At 34.5% G+C, this 18855-nt stretch overlaps 1 pseudogene; it reads right to left on the bottom strand.

Annotated features, from left to right (window-relative positions):
• Window positions 1-12612: 12612 nt before the first annotated feature.
• LOC100620036 (platelet-activating factor acetylhydrolase IB subunit beta-like) lies at window positions 12613-13826 on the bottom strand (annotated as a pseudogene).
• Window positions 13827-18855: the final 5029 nt, after the last annotated feature.

The following is an 18855-nucleotide window of genomic DNA, read 5'->3' as shown; positions in this document are numbered from 1 at the left end:
GCCTTTAAAGGGAAAAAAAATAAGACCTCTCTCTTATTTACCTGTTTGTTTCCTCTTGGTTTTTATATTTTGATATCAAATTTTCTGTTTAGTTCTGTTCTTTTCTTTACAAATATTTGGAAGTCTTCTATTTTGTTGAATGCCCATACTTTCCTGTGGAAGTATATAGTTCATTTCGATGGTTAGGTGATTCTTGGTTGTAGGCCCAATTTTCTTGCCTTTTGAATATCATATTCCAAGCCTTGTCGTCATTTAGTGTGAAGGCTGTCAGATCCTATGTAATCCTGATTGGTGCTCCTTGATATTTGAATTGTCTCTTTCTAGCTTCTTGTAATATTTTCTCCTTAGCTTGGAAGCTCTTGAATTTCACAGTTATGTTCCTGGGGGTTGTCTTTTGAGGATTTAGTGTAGTGGGTGATCTATGGACTCTTGCAATGTCTATTTTTGCCCTCTTGTTGAAGAATATCAGGGAAGTTTTCTTGGATAATTTCTTGTAGTATGATGTCAATGTTTCTGTTTGTTTCCAGGTTTTCAGGTATGCCTATGATTCTCAAATTGATTCTCTGAGATCTATTTTCAAGTTCAACCATCCTCTCAATGAGATATTTTGTCTTGCCTTCTCATCTGTCATTCTTTTGACTTTGCTTTATTAATTCTTGCTGTCTTGTGAGATCAGTGTCTTCTACTTGCTCAATTCTAGTTTTTAATGACTGGTTTTCAACTAATAGCTTTTTATTTTCCTTTTCAGTTTGATCTATCCTTCTTTTCATGTCTTCCAGTAGGTCATTTCTGGTCTTCAATTTATTCATTATTTCATTTGATTTTGGGGTTTCAGTTTCCAAATGGAAGATCCTATATTTTAAATTGTTATTTTCTTTTTGAACTATTTCTCACTTTTCTGGTCAAATCTTTTCCATCTTCCTAATAATCTCAGATTTGAAGTTTTCAAGAACTTGAGGCCAATTTCCACTTTTTTGGAAGTTTTGGGTGTGTTGACTTCTTCGTCAGCTTCTACTGTCTCCTCTTTAGTCTGGATTTTTTCTGCATACAAATTATCAAGGATCAAAGTTTTCTTCTTGTTTTTTTTTGTTTGTTTTTCTGGTGGTTGTGTGTTTTAGCTCCTGTGAGTTGGTGACCATTGTCTTGTTCCTTCCTGATCAAAAGTCTATGTGAGTATTGCTCATGATGTTTGGGCTCTGGAGAGGTTTTTTCCCTGAGGATATGTTCCCCAGTTCTCCACAGTATCTAGCTGCTTTTAGGGGCAGTTCTAGCATCTTAGAACTTAAATATTGTCTTGCAGAGGTCTGTGTGTGGAGGGTGTGCAAGTCTTGTATTAAGAGCTGGAGAGGTTTTTGCCCAGAGGCTATTTTTCAGGTCTCTGTGGCATTTTACTTTGAGCCTCTTGTTTCTCCTCAAGCTCTCCACCCTATCTCCATGTTTCCTCAGCCTCCTGGGGTCCCTAGTCTTTCTGTGCTTACCAGCAAGTCCAACCCCAGAGAATTTAAAGATTGTCTTACAGAGTTCTGTGTGTGGAGTGTAGGCAAGTCTCTGTATTTAGCTCTAGAGAGGTTTTTGCCCAGAGGCTATTTTGGGGGCCTCTATGGTGCATTTTTTATAAGCTGCTCCTTCTTCCCAAGCTTTGCATCCTATTTAGATGTTTCCTCAGCCTCCCAGTGTCCCAAGTCCCAATTTCTCTTAGGGGTAGGTCTGTTGTTGACCTCATCCAGCCTCCATCTTAGAACTTAAAAGTTTGTCCTGTGCTTGCTCGGTCTCTGGCAAGGTAGATGAAGTGAGGGATGGATGATGAGCTTGCCCCTTGGTGGGAGAAATTTGCCCCCTTTTAGCATGCAAATGCCCTAACTTTGCCTGCCTTCAGTGCTTTACCCTACTGCTTATTCTCATTTGGTTTTGGTTTTGTCATTGATTGGTGTCTTGATTGGTGGAGAGGAGAATCCCATTTCTCCTCTGGAGCCTTCTTTACCCAGAAGTGTCCAAAGGGCTATTCTCAAATAATAAACAGCATATATTTAAAACCATCAGCAAATATAATTTTCAATGGGGACAATTTAGGAACCTTTTGAGTAAGATAAGGAAGAAAGAAAGAATGTCCATTATCACCTCTATTATTTAATATTATACTATAAATGCTGGCAGTAGCAATTAGAAAAGATAAATAAATTGAAGGGATTAAAGTAGGCAGTGAGGAAACTAAATTATTACTTATTATATGATGGTCTACTTAATGAATCCTAAAATATCAACTAAAAGACTAGTGGAAATAATTAACAACTTCAGTAAAGTTGCAAGGTATAAGATAAACCCACATAAATCATCAGCATTTCTATATATTTCCAACAGAATACAGCAGTAGGCATTATTAAGAGAAACTTTATTTTAAATCCCTCTAGACATTATAAAATATTTAGGGATTTATCTACCAAGAAAAACATAAGAATTACATGAACACAACTGAAAAACACTGTTCACACAATTAAAACTAAATCTTAATAACTGGAAAAAAACATTAATTGCTCCTGAAGAGGATGAGCTAACATAACAAAAATGACAATCCTACCCCAATTAATCTACTTATTCAGTGCCATACTTATCAAACTACCAAAAACTTTTTTATAGTATTAGAAAAAATTATGACAAAGTTCATCTGGAAGAACAAGAGTTCAAGAATATCAAGGGGAAGAATGAAAAAAAAAACATGAAAGATAGGGGCCTAGCAGTACCAGATCATAAACTGTAGTATAAAGCAGTGGTCATTGAAACAATATGGTACTGGCTAAGAGAAGGGTGTATCGTTGGAATAGATTAGGAATAAATGATCTCAACAAGCTAGTGTTTGATAAACCCAAAGATCCAAGCTTTTGGGATAAGAACTCAATATTTGACAAAAAAGGCTGGGAAAATTAGAAAAGAGTATGGAAAAAATAAAGTTTAAATCAATATCTTATATCCTATAGCAAGATGAATTCAAAATGAGATGTAAGTATAATTATTGAAATTATAAATAAATATGGTGAATAGAGACTAGTATACCTGTCAGATCTGTGGGAAAAGAAGGCATTTAAGACCAAGCAAAGGATAGAGAATATTACAAAAGGTAAAATGAATGACTTTGATTATATCAAATTAAAATGATTTTGTACAAACAAAACCAACAGAAGCAAAATTAGAAGGCAAGGAACAGAGAGAATATTTTTATAACAAAACTTTCTGTCAAAGGTTTGATTTCACAAATATATAAGGAACTAAGTCAAATGTACAAGATTAAGCCATTTCCCAATTGATAAATATTCAAGGAACATGAATAGACAGTTTTCACATGAAGAAATCAAAACTATTAATAAACAACTGAAAAAGTCTTCTAAATCCCAACTGATTAGAGAAATGCAGATTAAAACAACTCTGAGGTACCACCTTACTTTTTAGATTGGAGACTGGCCAATATGGCAGAAAAGAAAAGTGATAAATGTTGGAGGGGATGTGGCTAAATTGGAACACTAATACACTGCTGGTAGAGTTGTGAATTAGTCCAAACATTCTGGAGGGCAATTTGGAATTATATGCAAAGGGCTCAAAAAGAATGTCTGCCCTTTGATCCAGCCATACCACTGTTGGATTTGTACCCTAAAGAGATAATAAGGAAAAAAAAAAAACCTTGTAGAAAAATATTTATAGCCACACTCTTTGTAGTGGCAAAAAAATGGAAAATGGGACTGGGGGTGCCCATCAATTGTAGAATCCTGAACAAATTGTGGTATCTGTTGGTGATTGAATACTATTATGCTGAAAGGAATAATGAACTGGAGGTACTCCATGTGAACTGGAAGGACCTCCAAGAATTGATGCAGAGCAAAAGGAGCAGAACCAGGAGAACACTGTATGCAGAGACTGATACATTGTGGCACAAGGGAATGTAATGGACTTTTCTACTAGTAGCAATGAAATGATCCAGGAAAATCCAGAGGAATGTATGAGGAAGAATATTATCCGAATCCAGAGAAAGAACTTTGGTAACAAAAATGCAAAAGAAAAACATGTTTGATCACATAGTTCGATAGGGATATGATTAGGGTTTTGATGTTAAGAGATCCCTCTATTACAAATATGAATAACATGGAAATAGGTTTTGACAAATGATACATATATAACTCAGTAGAATTGGTGGTCAGCTCCAGGAAAGGGAGGGGAATCATGAATCATGTAACCATGGAAAAATATTCTAAACAAAAAGACCTGCTATTAATATTTTTGTACAAATATGTTCTTTCCCCTTTTTTATTATCTTTTGCAGATACAGATCTGTGGGTATTATCAGATCAAAGGGTATGTTCTATTTTATAGCATTTTTCATATAATTAAAAAATGTCCTTCAGAATGTTTGGACAAATTCTCAACTACAAAAACAATGCATTAGTGTCCCAATTTTGCCACATTGCCTCCAATATTTACCATTTTCCTTGACTGCCATATTGGCCATTTATGAAATATTTGAGGTTTTTGTGTTGTTTTAATTTGCATTTCTCTGACCAAGAGTGATTTAGAACATTTTTTCATATGCTTATTGATGGCTTTGATTTCTTCATCTGAAATCTGCTTGTTCAAGACCTTTGACCAATTATCAATTGGAAAAAGGCTGGTGTTCTTATACATTTGACTTAGATCTTTACAAATTTGAGAAATGTAAGGGGGGAAAGGGGTTAATTATATATCATATATAATTATATGTAATAAAAAGGTTTGACTGGATTATTTTAATATAGGGTCTCCAAGAATTTAATTTATTCTAAAGAGATTTATTTACAATTTATTTACAAAACATAGAAAGAATGAAGTTAGAAAATCAGAGAGAGGATAGGGTAAGATATCTAGCCTAAGCACTAAATAATTTCCTCTGACCCCTGGCTCAAAACCAGGCAGGGGAGTTTAGTCCTTAATCAGAGAGGACTCAGCCCTTGTAGCTGAGGACCTAGGGATACAGTGAGCCTCTTTCAAGCAGATATGTCTCTCCTGAAGCTATTTCTTCAAAAAATCCAGGAAAGGAGTCAATGTTTTCACTCACCACATGTCAGTCCAAAGGAAGAGATTTAAGAACAGCCTCACCAGGAACAGGGTCTGAGGTTCAGTCAATAGATTCTTCTCCAGTCTCAATTCCAAAGAATGAAGAACTGTCTCTCCCAGGAACTTGTAATCCCTTTTAAAGACACTTCCTTTTGTGACACTTCCTGTGCCTTCCTCCAATTTTTACATGGACAAATCATAGTCTAAAGCTTTCCTTAGGACTGCCCAGGAGGCAGTCAGTCAATTCTGATTTGTCACCCACTATTGCACACATGGATCAAAGACTTTCCCACTAAATGATTAAGTCGGTTGCTTACACTATTGGTGATCCGATCTAAATATGGGCAGATATCCCCACTCAATTGTAAGTAGGGTGTATACACTCTTGGTGATTAAATCTAAAAATGGGCAGGGGAGTTCATTTAATTTTCATAATCAAGGAAGAGTTAATTTAATCTTCACAGAAATTAGACATTTATCATTTGCTATTACATTTTCCCAGTTTGTTGTTTCCCTTCTAATCTTGTTTGCATTAGTTATGGATGTAGAAAGTCTTTTAAAAATTTAATATATCCAAAATTATTCATTTTTATATTTTTAAATGTATTTAGTTAGTTTAGAGTATTTTTCCATGGATACATGATTTATGTTATTTTCCTCCCCCCCCTATAGCCAATGTGCAATTCAACTGTGTTTTAAAAGTATCATTGATCAAGACCTATTTCTATATAATTTTAATATTTGCAAGAGTTATTTAGAGTTTATATCACCAATCATATCCACATTGAACCATGTGATCAAGGAAATGTTTTTCTTCTGTGTTTCCACTCCCAAAGTTCTTTCTCTGGATGTGAATAGCATTCGTTCTCATAAGTCTCTCAGAATTGTCCTAGATCATTGCATTGCTGCTAGTCCAGAAGTTCATTACATTTAATTATGCCACAGTGAATCAGTCTCTGTGTACAGCATTCTCCTGGTTCTGATCCTTTCACTCTACATCAGTTTCTGGAGGTTGTTCCAGTTCACATGGAATTCCTCTAGTTCATTATTCCTTTCAGCACAATAATATTCCATCACCAACAGAGACCATAATTTGTTAAGCCATTCCCCAATAAAAGGCATCCCCTCATTTTCCAATTTTTTGCCACCACAAAGAGCACCACTATCAATATTTTTGTACACATATTTTTCCTTATTATCTCTTTAGTGTACAAAACCTGCATTGGTATGGCTGGATCAAAGGGCAGGCAGTCTTTTAAAGCCCTTTGTGCATAATTCCAAATTACTTTCCAGGATGATTGGATCATTTCACAGCTCCACCAGCAATGCATTAGTATCCCAATTTTTGCCACATCCCCTACAACATTTATTTCTTTTGTTTGCTATCATATTAGCCAATCTGCTAAGTATGAGGTGGTAACTCAGAGTTGTTTTGAATTGCCTTTCTTTAATTATCAGAGATTTAGAACACATCTTCATGTGCTTATTGATAGTTTTGATTTATTTATATGAAAACTGCCCCTATTCATGTCCCTGGCCCATTTATCAATTGGGAAATGGCTTGAATTTTTTTGTACAATTGATTTAGTTCCTTATAAATTTGAGAAATTGGACCTTTGTCAGAGGTTTTTGTCATAAGGATTTTTTCCCCAATTTGTTGTTTCCCTTCTAATTTTGGTTGCATTTGGTTTTGTTTGTATAAAAACTTTTTTTAATTTAATGTAGTCAAAATTATTCATTTTACATTTTGTAATATTCTCTATTTCTTCCTTATTCTTGAATTCTTTCCTTTCCCATATATCTGACAGGTATACTATTCTATGTTCACCTAATTTACTTATAGTTTTCTTCTTTATATTTAAGTCATTTACCCATTCTGAATTTATCTTGGTATAGGGTGTGAGATGTTGATCTAGACTCGGTCTCTCCAATACTGTTTTCCAGTTTTCTGAACAGTTTTTGTCAAACAGTGGGTTCTTGTCCCAAAATCTGAGATCTTTTGGTTTGTCATATACTATCTTGCTGAGGGCATTTACCCCAAGTCTATTCCATTGATCCTCTCTTCTGTCTCTCAGCCAGTACCATATTGTTTGATGATCACTGCTTTATAATACAGTTTAAGATCTGGTACTGCTGCGCCTCCATCCTTCACATTTTTTTTTCATTATCTCCCTTGATATTCTTGATCTTTTATTCTTCCAAATAAACTTTGTTATACTTTTCTCTAATTCAGTAAAAGAATTTCTTGGTAGTTTGATAGGTATGGCTCTGAATAAGTAAATTAATTTGGGTAGTATTGTCATTCTTATTATGTTAACTCATTCTACCCATAAGCAATTAATGTTTTTCCAATTATTTGGATATAGTTTTAATTGTGTGGAAACTGTTTTGTAGATGTGTTCATAGAATTCCTGTGCTTGTCTTGGCAAAGAGGTTCCTAAATATGTTATATTGTAGAGGATGATTTTAAATGGAATTTCTCTTTCAAACTTGCTGCTGAGAACATTATTATTTTTTCATTATAAAATAATCTCTGTTTTTTGGTCATAAATTCATCTTTTCTCCAAAGATTTAACAGGTAAAAAATTCTGTGTTCCCCTAATTAATTCATAGTATTACTCATTTTTATCTAAATCACATAATCTTTTTGACTTTATGTTGGTCTAGGATGTGTGATATTGGCCTATACAGGTTTCTGCCATACTGCTTTCCATTTTTCTCATCAGTTTTTGTTAAATAGTGAGTTCTTTTTCCAGAAATTGGGGCCTTTGGTTTTACCAAACACTAGAAGTCATAAAGTCATTCTATTTCTTAGCCATTCCCAGAATGTTATGATTAGTATTGCTTTATAGTACAGTTTGAGATCTGGTACTGCTATGCCACCTTCCTCAACATTTTTTTTATTACTTCCCTTAATATTCTTGATGCTTTGTTCTTCCAGATGAATGTTATTTTTTTTAGTTCTACAAAATAATTATTTGGTAGTTTGATTGGTATGACACTAAATAAATAAATTTAGGTAGAACTGTTATTTTTTATTACATTAGCTTTGTGTACCCATGAGCAATTATTTCCCATGTTGTTTAGATCTGACTTTGTGTTGTGATGTTTTGTAATTGTGTTCATATAATTCCTGGGTTTGTCTTGGCAATTAGATTTCCAGGTATTTTATGTTGCCTAGAGTAATTTTCAATAGAATTTCCCTTTCTAATTCTTGATACTGGACTTTGTTGGTAATATATATAGAAATGCTGAAGATTTATGTGGGTTTATTTTGTATCCTGCAACTTTACATGTTATTAATTACTTCAATTACTTTTTAGTTGATTTTCTGGGATTCTCTAAGTATGCCATTATAACATCTTCAAAGAGTGATGACTTAGTTGCCTCATTGCCTACTTTAATTCCTTCAATTTCTTTTTCTTTTCTTATTGCTAAAGCTAAGATTTCTATTACAATATTAAACAATACTAATGATAATTGGGAAGATTCTAACTTATCCTCATTACATACTTCCTGATGGTTTTTGGTAGATACTATTTGTCATTTTATGGACTGACCCATTTTTTCCCCTGTGCTTTCTAATGTTTTATAGGAATGCATGTTGTATTTCATCAAAGGCTTTTCTGCATCTATTGAAATAATAATGATTTTGGTTAGTCTGGTTATTGATATGGTCAATTATGTTGATAATTTTCTGAATATTAAACCAGTCTTCCCTTCCTGGTATAAACCCTCTTTAAGAGAGAAACTAAGTCAGTATTTAATCACTCACCACAAGATCTTTCCAAGCAAAACTCTAGTGATCAGAGACCCAGCAGTGTCCTCTGACTCCTGATTCTCCAATTCAGCTTCCAAAGCTGAATTAAATAAAACTCCCTTGAACTGGTTCAGACAGTTCCTTTTAAAGAGAAATTTCTCTTGTGTCACCTCCTCTAAATTTTCACATCTGCCAATTACAGTAGACACTTTTCCTAGGACAGCCCATTCTTAGTTTTTAGTTCTCACCTTCTCTGGTTAGATTATATCTTCTGAGTACTTCTCACCTCTTTGCTAAGCTTGGCCCTTGCAAGTTGCCTGACCTTTTAGTGATTAATTTGGCCTTCATAGGTACTTAGCACCTTTTTGTATTAGATCTAAAAATAGACCTAGCTTAGGGGGTTTTGCCTCACTATAAGTATGGGTTAAGTACTTTTTCATTGTTCAGTAAGAAGTTTACAACTTTATCTTCCCCTAAAGCATACCTAAGTATGGGTGGAGTAATGTTAGAATTCCCAATACATTCCTGACCAATTACCTCCATTGTTTAAATGGGGAATAACCTTAACCATAACCTTAAGATAATGTTCCAAGGTAGAGTCTGAAAAAATTTAAGATTCACACTGGTCATAGTAATTTTTTCTTGTGACATATTGCTGTAGTCTCCATGCTTATATCTTATTTAAACATTTTGCATCTTTATTCATTAATGAAATTTGGCTATAATTTTCTTTCTTGGTTTTTGCTCTTCCTGGCTTAGGTAACATTTCTATATTTGTTTCATAAAAAACAATTTGGTATGATTCTTTCATTACTTATTTTTCAAAATAGTTTATATGGTATTGGGATTAATTATTCTTTAAATGTTTGATAGAATTAATTTGTGAAGACTCATTATCTTTAAGGCTAAATTGAACCTCAAGTCACTTAGTCCAATCTTTGACCCAAAGAGGAGGTAATTGAGGTCTAAATACTTCCTTTCCTCCTTGTCAGAATCATTCACAATTCTATCATCAGAAACTGATTTCTTTCCCCCACTACCATAATTCCTGCACCATTTCCATCTTCATGCAATCAGATCAGAAAGCACTAGTGGTGGAATGCTAAATTTCAAGTCAAGAAGACCAAGGTTTAAGAAAGACCTCAAACATTTACTCGCTCTGTTATTTGGGACAGACAATTTAATCTTTATCAATTTTATATTATATTATTATTATTTATCATATTATAAATAAAATTTAATGATATTATTTTTATATTTTTCCCTTAATGAGTGGGGATACCAATAGCATCTTCTTGTGAGAACAAAATGAGATAACTTTTATAAGCCACCTTTATAAGCATTAAAAGCTTTCTTAATAAATGCTAGCTTCTATTTTATCACTCTCCTTAGTCTTTTGCTATGGTATCATATTTGTCTTAACTCTAACCTCTTTTCTAGTTCAAAATCTCTGTCCTTAGCCAAGTGGATTGTATAAAAAAAGGCCCCCTGGAATAGGTAAATCTCTTATACTGTTTAGTCTTTCTGAGTGCAGAATAACTTCAAAAAATGTCTGTAAAGCTAAGAAGTGCTTATGTAATAAAGCCCCACCTGAATCTTGCAAACTGAAAGGTATAGTATAACAGTACATGACCAAGGAAAAAGGGGGAGGAAATAAGAAGAGGCAAGTATCCAGTATTGGTTTCAGTCACCAAGATTCAATTAAAAAATTTGAAAATTTGTAGGTTTCCACTTTCTGATTCCTTATTTACACAATGAGATATATTTAGCCTCCTAGATGGCAGGGGGGAAATGCTAATGCTGAATGCTGCTGTGCGGGTTGATTGTATCTGTCTCCTACCCACTGCAGGCAAAATTATAGCTCTTGGGGAGCTGATTGTCCTCAACTAAACACTGTAATTTCTAATATAATTGGCCAATAAATAACAACATAAATTAATAGTTTTATTTAAATACTAATGAAATTCATTTCCATCCAGCTTTAGCATATTTCACAGTTACATGTCCAACACCAGGAGAATAAAATGAAGCCCCAAAAGCCTCCTGGACATTTTTAGCTCCCAGACAGCATATCTTTGTTGTAATATTTAACTGATCCCAGTTTATATGGTAATTTGAGTGTACTGAAGTTACAATGTATATTTTTATACACTGACATTGGTAGGACTTTTTTTCTATTATTTTAGAGTTAGCTGTGTTTATTTTCATATTTTGCTCTGTCCCTCCCCCAAAATACTAGCATTTAAATGAAGATAAAGGGAAGTAAAGTAGAAAAATTAGAGCAGGGAAACATGAAAGACCCTTTATGAATTCTGAGGTTAAACAAAATAGTCAGCAGTTTTATCAGAAGTAAAGCTAAGAATGAAGCCATCGTTGTCAGAAATGCTTTAAAATCTTTTCTAAGGTAGGGAAAGGGGAAATGTCTCCCTTATTCAAGGATGAAAAAAATTATTCTATTCTATACCCAAATTGCATAATTGTCTAGATTTATCTATACAAGTCATAAAACTGGAGAACCCACCCTTGGTTTGTTTTAGGTCCATCTTATGTGATATTCCCAAAAGTTCAATGCTAACACAATAGTTACCCCTGTATAAATTCTCTTTATGTGCCTATTTAATGAAAACTACAGCAAATGATAGCAGTCCACCTTTCTTAGCTCTTTCCAACAAATAGCAAGTAAGTGTGAACACACTGTGGTGCAACCAAATGCCTCCCATTGCAAGAAAGCATCCTAATCTAATGACAGAAGTAAACAATACTAGTAGCCTTGTTCTATTCTCAGTGATGTTCTTTTTATTGTTGTTGTTCTTCATATATATATTATATAGCATTGAGATATTCTTAATTTAAATTTCCAAAGTATTTTCTAATACTAATAACTTTCATTGATACAGTTCTTAAGGATTGCACATACTTTACATACATTAATTGTTCAAAGCCTTACCATAACTTCATGAGGTAGATACTATTGTTAATATTATGTCTGTTTTATAGATTAGAAAATTAAGTTGAAGAGGAATGAAAATGATTTGGTTAAAATCAGATATGTTTTAGGAACAAGATTTAAACCAAGGTCTTCTCTTTAAATCCAACAAACGATGTTACAATGATAATTCTTGTTATTTATTACAGTTTTATAGTGGAATTTGAAGTTTAAGGACATGGGTTCAAGTCCCAATTTTTCTACCAACTACCTATATGACTTTTAAAATGTTACTAATTTCTCTGATCATCAGTTTCCTCACCATGAAATTAAAATTTGAACTAATGGTAATCGGAATCCCTGCTAGTTCTAAATTTTATGGACTCACCCACCTACAAGTAAAGTTTGACACTAACACTGTTTGTTTCACATTTAAAATGTAATGACACCTGAATACCAGCATTCAAAAAATGAAGAGCAATCACAGAATTAAAAACTAATGCTAACTATCTATGCTAGCTAAACTAACAGTCAAAGATGTATTCAATTGAGCCACATAACAGTTGAATCCCTATACAAGTATGATATTTTGGAGTTTGTGAGTAACTTTGGGATCAATAGCTCTACCTTCCCCCACCCTGATCCAGAAATCCCTTCTTAACAATGATTAATCTGAGGCTGACTATATTAGTAGTGTTCTATATGCATAACCCCATGTCTATGTTTTTTTTTTTTAATTTACATGAAATGACAATTTTTATTTAAACAGAGCTGAAGGGGGCGGGGGGGGGGGTAAGCATGGTATCTAAGTGCATCCAGAGGAAAGGGAGGGGAGTCATCAAATGTGAATCACTCAGCCCCACTCCTTCACTATTACTATTTGATCTACACTTCCAGTAGCCAGGTATGGTGCCATCTTGTAGAAACCCAAGGAGGTAACAAAATGCTCATGGGTGTTGAGGGTCTCCATCAATTGTTTATTCTTATAGTCCCACCTATGTAGGGTCTTGTCAACAGCACAACTCAAAATAAACTTTCCCCTAGAATGGAAGAGAACTCCATGTGCCCAATTATCATGGTCCACAAGGGTCATAAGGCACATGCCAGCGATAATGTACCACATGTTAATGGTCTTGTCTCTGGATACAGACAGCAAGATAGATCCAGGTTTGCTAATTTTTTTAGTCTCAGATCCTGTAGCTTTAGAGAAAGAGGAATAAGAGCTTTCTGAGGCCCAGGAAATGCACTCAACCACATGCTTGTGTTTTCTGAGCTCAGCTTTGCATTCCTTTGTCACTACTACCTATATATGAACTGTCTGATTGTTAAAACAACATGCAATTAAGGTGCCCACCTGACTTGGCCACACCATGTGTACCCATTCTCTGTGTTTTGTGAAAATCTCCACACAATAGCCAGTTTGCACTTCCCAGATTTTTATAGTTTTATCCCTGGTGACAGATAATATGTGATTTTCATTAGGTATGATGGCTACTGAAGAGACATTGTGATCATGATGTACTCAAAACCCTGGAAATCTCAAAGTTTAATGGTCATATCAGCAGAAGAAGAAGCCAAAAGCTTGCCACCATGGTTAAGGGAAATATCTTGTACAGAATCTGTGTGTCCCTTATGAGTTTATTAAAAATCTCCAGTTTCATAATCTCACATCTTTATTGTAGCATCCTCAGAAGCAGAGACCATAACACTGAAAACTGGGTGGAAAATGGCATGAGTGAACCTGACTCATGTCCACTCAATGCATACTTTCTGGAGGTCGAGAACTCCATTCTTTTGGGTCTCATTTCTGACCAAAAGGTTCACCTCATATAAATTCTTCCTTCCTTCATTTAGCTTTGATTCTAATTCCATAACTTTTTTTTTTGTAATCTGATAATTGATGTCCATCCCCCCCCCCAAAAGACCAGCACATTTCTTATCTAACTCTTCATTCATATCTAATTCAGCTTCTTTTCAAAAAAGTATATGCCTTTTCATAGGTATTTGAATAAAGAAAGTCTGCTATAGCTTGATTTGGTTATCTCATTGTCTCTATGACAGCACCATTGTGGCTGTGATATGAAGGTTTATAATACAGAAGTAACTGCCTCCCCTTCTTCAGGAAATCAGAAAACTTTATAATCCCTTAATCAGCAATAAAATAACCAACAAAGTGGAGCCCACTATTGGGAAAATAGTTTTTTGTTTTTTTTTTTTAGGATTAGATTCAACTGGTAAGGAGGAGACATTCAACAAGGAAGGTTCATTCCACCCTGGAAGCCTCCATCATCCCCACCTCAGCTGGGTGTGGTCTCTTCTGCCCTTTACTCCCATCTACCAGTAGGGAAGGGGAACAAGGAAAGGAGGAGAGAAGGGAGGAGGGGGAGGCTGGCCCACTAGACCCAGATCAGGTCAAGCTGGGCTACCCTATGTCTATGTTGAAGGGAAGAAATTTTTTTTTCTCTTCTTCAAGGTCAAATTTAGTCATTATGATTAATCTCTGTTGAGTGTGATTTTTGGTGTATTCTTTCCATTTCCATTGTTTCAGTCATTGTGCATATTTGGCTTACTTTATTTTGCATTATTTCATATGTCTCCTAGGATTCTTTCCATTCTTTATGCTTATCCCTTCTGATGGGCACAGTAAGATTCATGCAATTATAATAGTAAAATGCTACTATTCATAAGAGTTTCAAAATTCAATAGGAATCAGTTGCACCTAATATAGATAGATTGTTTCTAGGTACCAATCCTATGAGTAAGGGAGGAGATCTTTTGACTGTCCACCTCCTGAAGGCCCTGAAATAATAATAACACGGAGGCTATTACAACTACCATTCACACATAACTCATGTCTCTGCTTCACACTAATTTTATTGCTAAGGCCATAGTGTGGTAATTCAACTCCCAAATTTGTTTTTTGTTGAAATACCAATATCTTTTTATTATATATTATGTAAACCTTTTCCCCTAGATTTAGGCTTATGTAAAAATGGAGATTTTGAAACCTAGATTTCATTCCCCAGAAGTCCCTGGTATTTCCCAGAATTCCTTATAATCTCACCTGAATCTCCACGTTGGCAAGATCACAATTGGTATTTAACTAACAGTAACACCTCACACACTCCTCTTCCTTTGCAATGACATAGCACATAGCTAAACTCGGGGATTTTAAATGGGCTAATTAGCCATGGGCTCATGATTTTTATTTTGTATCTTCTTTATTCCTTGATTTCTAATAATCCTTAATAAACCTCATAAAATATATTTATATCATTAGAGATATAATTTAATTTTTACACTTAGAAGGTTAGAATTAAATGGTAGTCTAGAATAATGTGACAAACTCAAACCCCTGTGTGCCTAATATTGACTTAGGATATTATGTATTATTATCTGCTCCAGACAAGCCATTTTCTATACCAGAGGTTTCAAATGGTTATCTCTCAATACCCTCAAGTGCAGTTTGGATTTTTAAAAAAAGGTAATTTGGAAATATTTGATAAAATAAAATAAATATAGTAAATAAATAATATGTAATAAATATAATAAATATATTTTATAAGTAAAATCTAACAAAATAATGAATAATTCTAATTCAGTGCCTGCTTGGGAATATTGGGAACTATTTGAAACCTCTGATCTTCAACATTGCTTCCCCAGGGCAGCAACATTTTCTATTGTAGGGATATCCACTACTGTTAAGCAAAACTCTTAAGAGAACCAGGTAAAAGTTTAAAGCTTTTAATAATACAATTCATGTTCATTCAGCTTCTTCCAAAAGCATAATGGAAAGGAGCATCTTGGGAGGGCATCAGTTTAAATGCTATATAGAGGAAAACTCCATTTCACCTCAATAAAATCTTTGCTCCTTGATCCCACTTAAAGATTTTGATAAGAATAAAAGGAAATTGAATTTCAAAGAATAGTCTTTAAAATGTCTCTTTTCAATAGTTAACCATAATCTTGTTGGCTGCTTAATCCCTATTGTGTGCTTTCTCTACATTCTTAGTATCTGACTCTTGATCTGGGAATTAAAGAGCCAATATGTTCTAATTTTTCAAAGCTCATCCCAGCCAGGAGTCAAAGGTCCCAGGTTGTTGAGCACAATGGCAAGGAAGCACATTAATCATTAGAGGCCCCTTTATGTAGTCTCAAGTCCCCATTGGGAGCTGCTATTTTCACTTTGCAGGGTCTATCCTTATGTTGCAAGAATTATCCTTTTTTATATTTCTTCCAATACACACCTCCAGTTTCTCTTTGACATCCTTTCAAACATCTATGCCATTCTTCTCCCTATAGTCAGAACTTTCACAGCTTTTGAGCAGTCTTACCTCCTAATGTCAAGACAACACACAAACTGTAAAACTCTATTTAAAGAAAAAGCTAAGCTCAGACATCTCCTCATTTCTCACCTGGTCACAGTACTTTGGGATTTCTTTGACTTCTCTATTACCACTCCCATAGAGTACTTTCTCCTCCTTCCTGCCCCAGCTCTAGTTTTCAGCTTCCTTTTGCTTGTCTTCTCTCTTTAGATTATAAGCTATTTGAATAGTAGGAACTGCTTTTCTTTTTTAGGAAGGAGTATTTATATCCCCAGTGCTTATAACAATGTCTGAAACATAGGTGCTTAATTAATGTTCATTGGATGAATAAAATCGGTAGGATATTATAAAAGATAGACAACTTCATGGAGCAGTGGTTAGAATGCTAGGACCAAAGTCAGGAAAACTCATCTTCCTGAGTTTGAATCAAACTTCAGAAATTTACTAGCTGTATGATAATGGACAAATCATTCAAATCTCATTGCTTCAGTTCTTCACCTGTAAAGTAACATGAAGGAGGAAATAGCAAACCACTGTAATATCTTTGCCAAGAAAACTTCAAATGAGGTCGCAAAGGGTCAAACATGACTAAACAATATAGTTTTGGAAAATGTAGCATAACACTGTGTAGCACAGGCTAGGGTAGGCTAAGATAGGAAAGACTAGGAAAGGATATGGTAGACAATGATGGGCAAAGATAGGGTAGGCAAGACAAGGCAAGGCAAGGCACAATTTTTTCTCCCCCTCATCTCCTTCCTTCATGTGAGGCAACATTAATATCCATATTGATCTCCCTCAAACACTTTAATCACACAGTTAAACTCTTTACTATCCATGACCTATTACTTCACCTGACCTCAGTCACACACAAAATATTTTAAAGGCACAGAAAATATATCCTTCTGCATACTAAAATAACTGCCCATATACCTGCTTAATGCCTTTTATCCCCATAATATTCTGTTTAAAGCTAAAATTTTAAATTTAAGTCTCTGGGAAGGTTACATATTGAATTAACTTCACATTAAGGTGAAGGTGATTAATTTCATATATTTTCCTAAAAAGTTTTGAGAAAAGGAGGAAGAGATAGCAGAAGGGCACTGGGCTCATAAAGTAAGGGCATGACGGGGCACACCCAAGGGTAGGAATACTCATAGAATTGTTATGTTGTTTTTCTTTATTGTTTTGGCTAAACACAGTGTGCAGCATAAACATATCAATATTATCAGTTCTTATTTTATCCCCTCAAATATGACAGGCTGAGTTCCCACCTATTTCTTTCCCTTCATCCCTTCAAAGGTTTATCCAGGGCATCTGTCCAACAATATTAGGAACTTTAGAATTTACTTATTAGGGTCTCCAGAAACACAGTGCTGCATCTCGAAATAATTATTCTTATTATCGAGGAAAAGACATAAAAAAACATTTATAACTGCGCTCTTTGTGGTGGCACAACAATGGAAAAGGAGGGGATGCCCTTCAATTGGGGAATGGCTAAACAAATTATGGTATATGTTGGTGATGGAATACTATTGTACCCAAATGAATAATGAACTGGAGGAATTCCATGTGAACTGCAATGACCTCAGGAATTGATGCAAAGTAAAAGTAGCAAAACCAGAACATTGTACACAGAGACTGATACACTGTGGTACAATTGAATGTAATGGTCTTTTCTACTAGCAACAGTGCAATGATACAGGAGAATCTAGAGGAAGTTAAAAAAAGAATGCCATCCAGATCCAGAGATAGAACTGTGGGAACAGAAATGCAGAAGAAAAAACATATAATGTATCACGTGGTTTTATGGGAGTGTGATTAAGGTTTTATATTAAAAGATCACATTATAGCAAATATCAATAACATGGAAATAGGTTTTGAATAATGATGCATGTATAACTCAGCAGAATTGCTTGTCAGCTCTGGAAGGTAGGGATCAATGAGGGGTAGGAAAAATCATGAACCATGGAACCATGGAAAAAATATTCTAAATAAGATGAATGAATAAATAAAAAGAATTCATCTTATGACTCACATAAATCTCTTCTATTGTTGAATCCTTTATTGACTTTTCTTTCTTGGCCCAAAGAAGGGGGAAATATCTCAATATTTTCCAGTGATCAAGGCTACTCATTACACTTAATGGGGATCTCAGCTATTATCATAAGAAAGTTATATGTTGGGATCAGGAAACAAGGTATGATATTAATGGTGTAGATGAACTAGTTGGTCATAATGAAAGGAAAGTATAATAGATAGATGACTCATATGCTAGAGAGGTCATAACAAACATCAAGAAAGCAAGAAAGAAACCGTGATCATTATGCATGACATTCCCATAGAAGCTCTCCAAGAGGATATGGACAAGAGTTACAAAGAATAAGTAATCATGGAGGAATTAAAAACTGCATAGTTAGAGAGACTGTACACATGATAGAATGATAAATCAATAAAAATACCCATGTAAGTAAGTAAGTAAATAATTCAGGTTATGTATTGGGGAACAAAACTAAAGGAAACCTAATTTGAATTAGGTCATTTTCCTATGGTTCTGTCCATCTCTTTTTCTTAATTTTGTAAGATGTTACCCTTGTACAGGGAGAAATTTTGTTTTCCTATATACAAAATTGCAAAGCACTCATCATACAATACTCATCAGGTAAAACAAAAATCCCAAACCCCATTTTTATTCCTCAGCAATATCCACTCTTCAGAAGGTCAGAGTCTCTTATAGTTGGTCAATTCCACTATGCTAGCAAGAAATATGCTTT

This window comes from Monodelphis domestica, chromosome 1, assembly GCF_027887165.1.
Source record: "Monodelphis domestica isolate mMonDom1 chromosome 1, mMonDom1.pri, whole genome shotgun sequence".
Classification (NCBI taxonomy): domain Eukaryota; kingdom Metazoa; phylum Chordata; class Mammalia; order Didelphimorphia; family Didelphidae; genus Monodelphis; species Monodelphis domestica.
The sequence above is the reverse complement of the archived record's forward strand: the minus strand, read 5'-3'. Positions and strand labels throughout refer to the sequence as shown.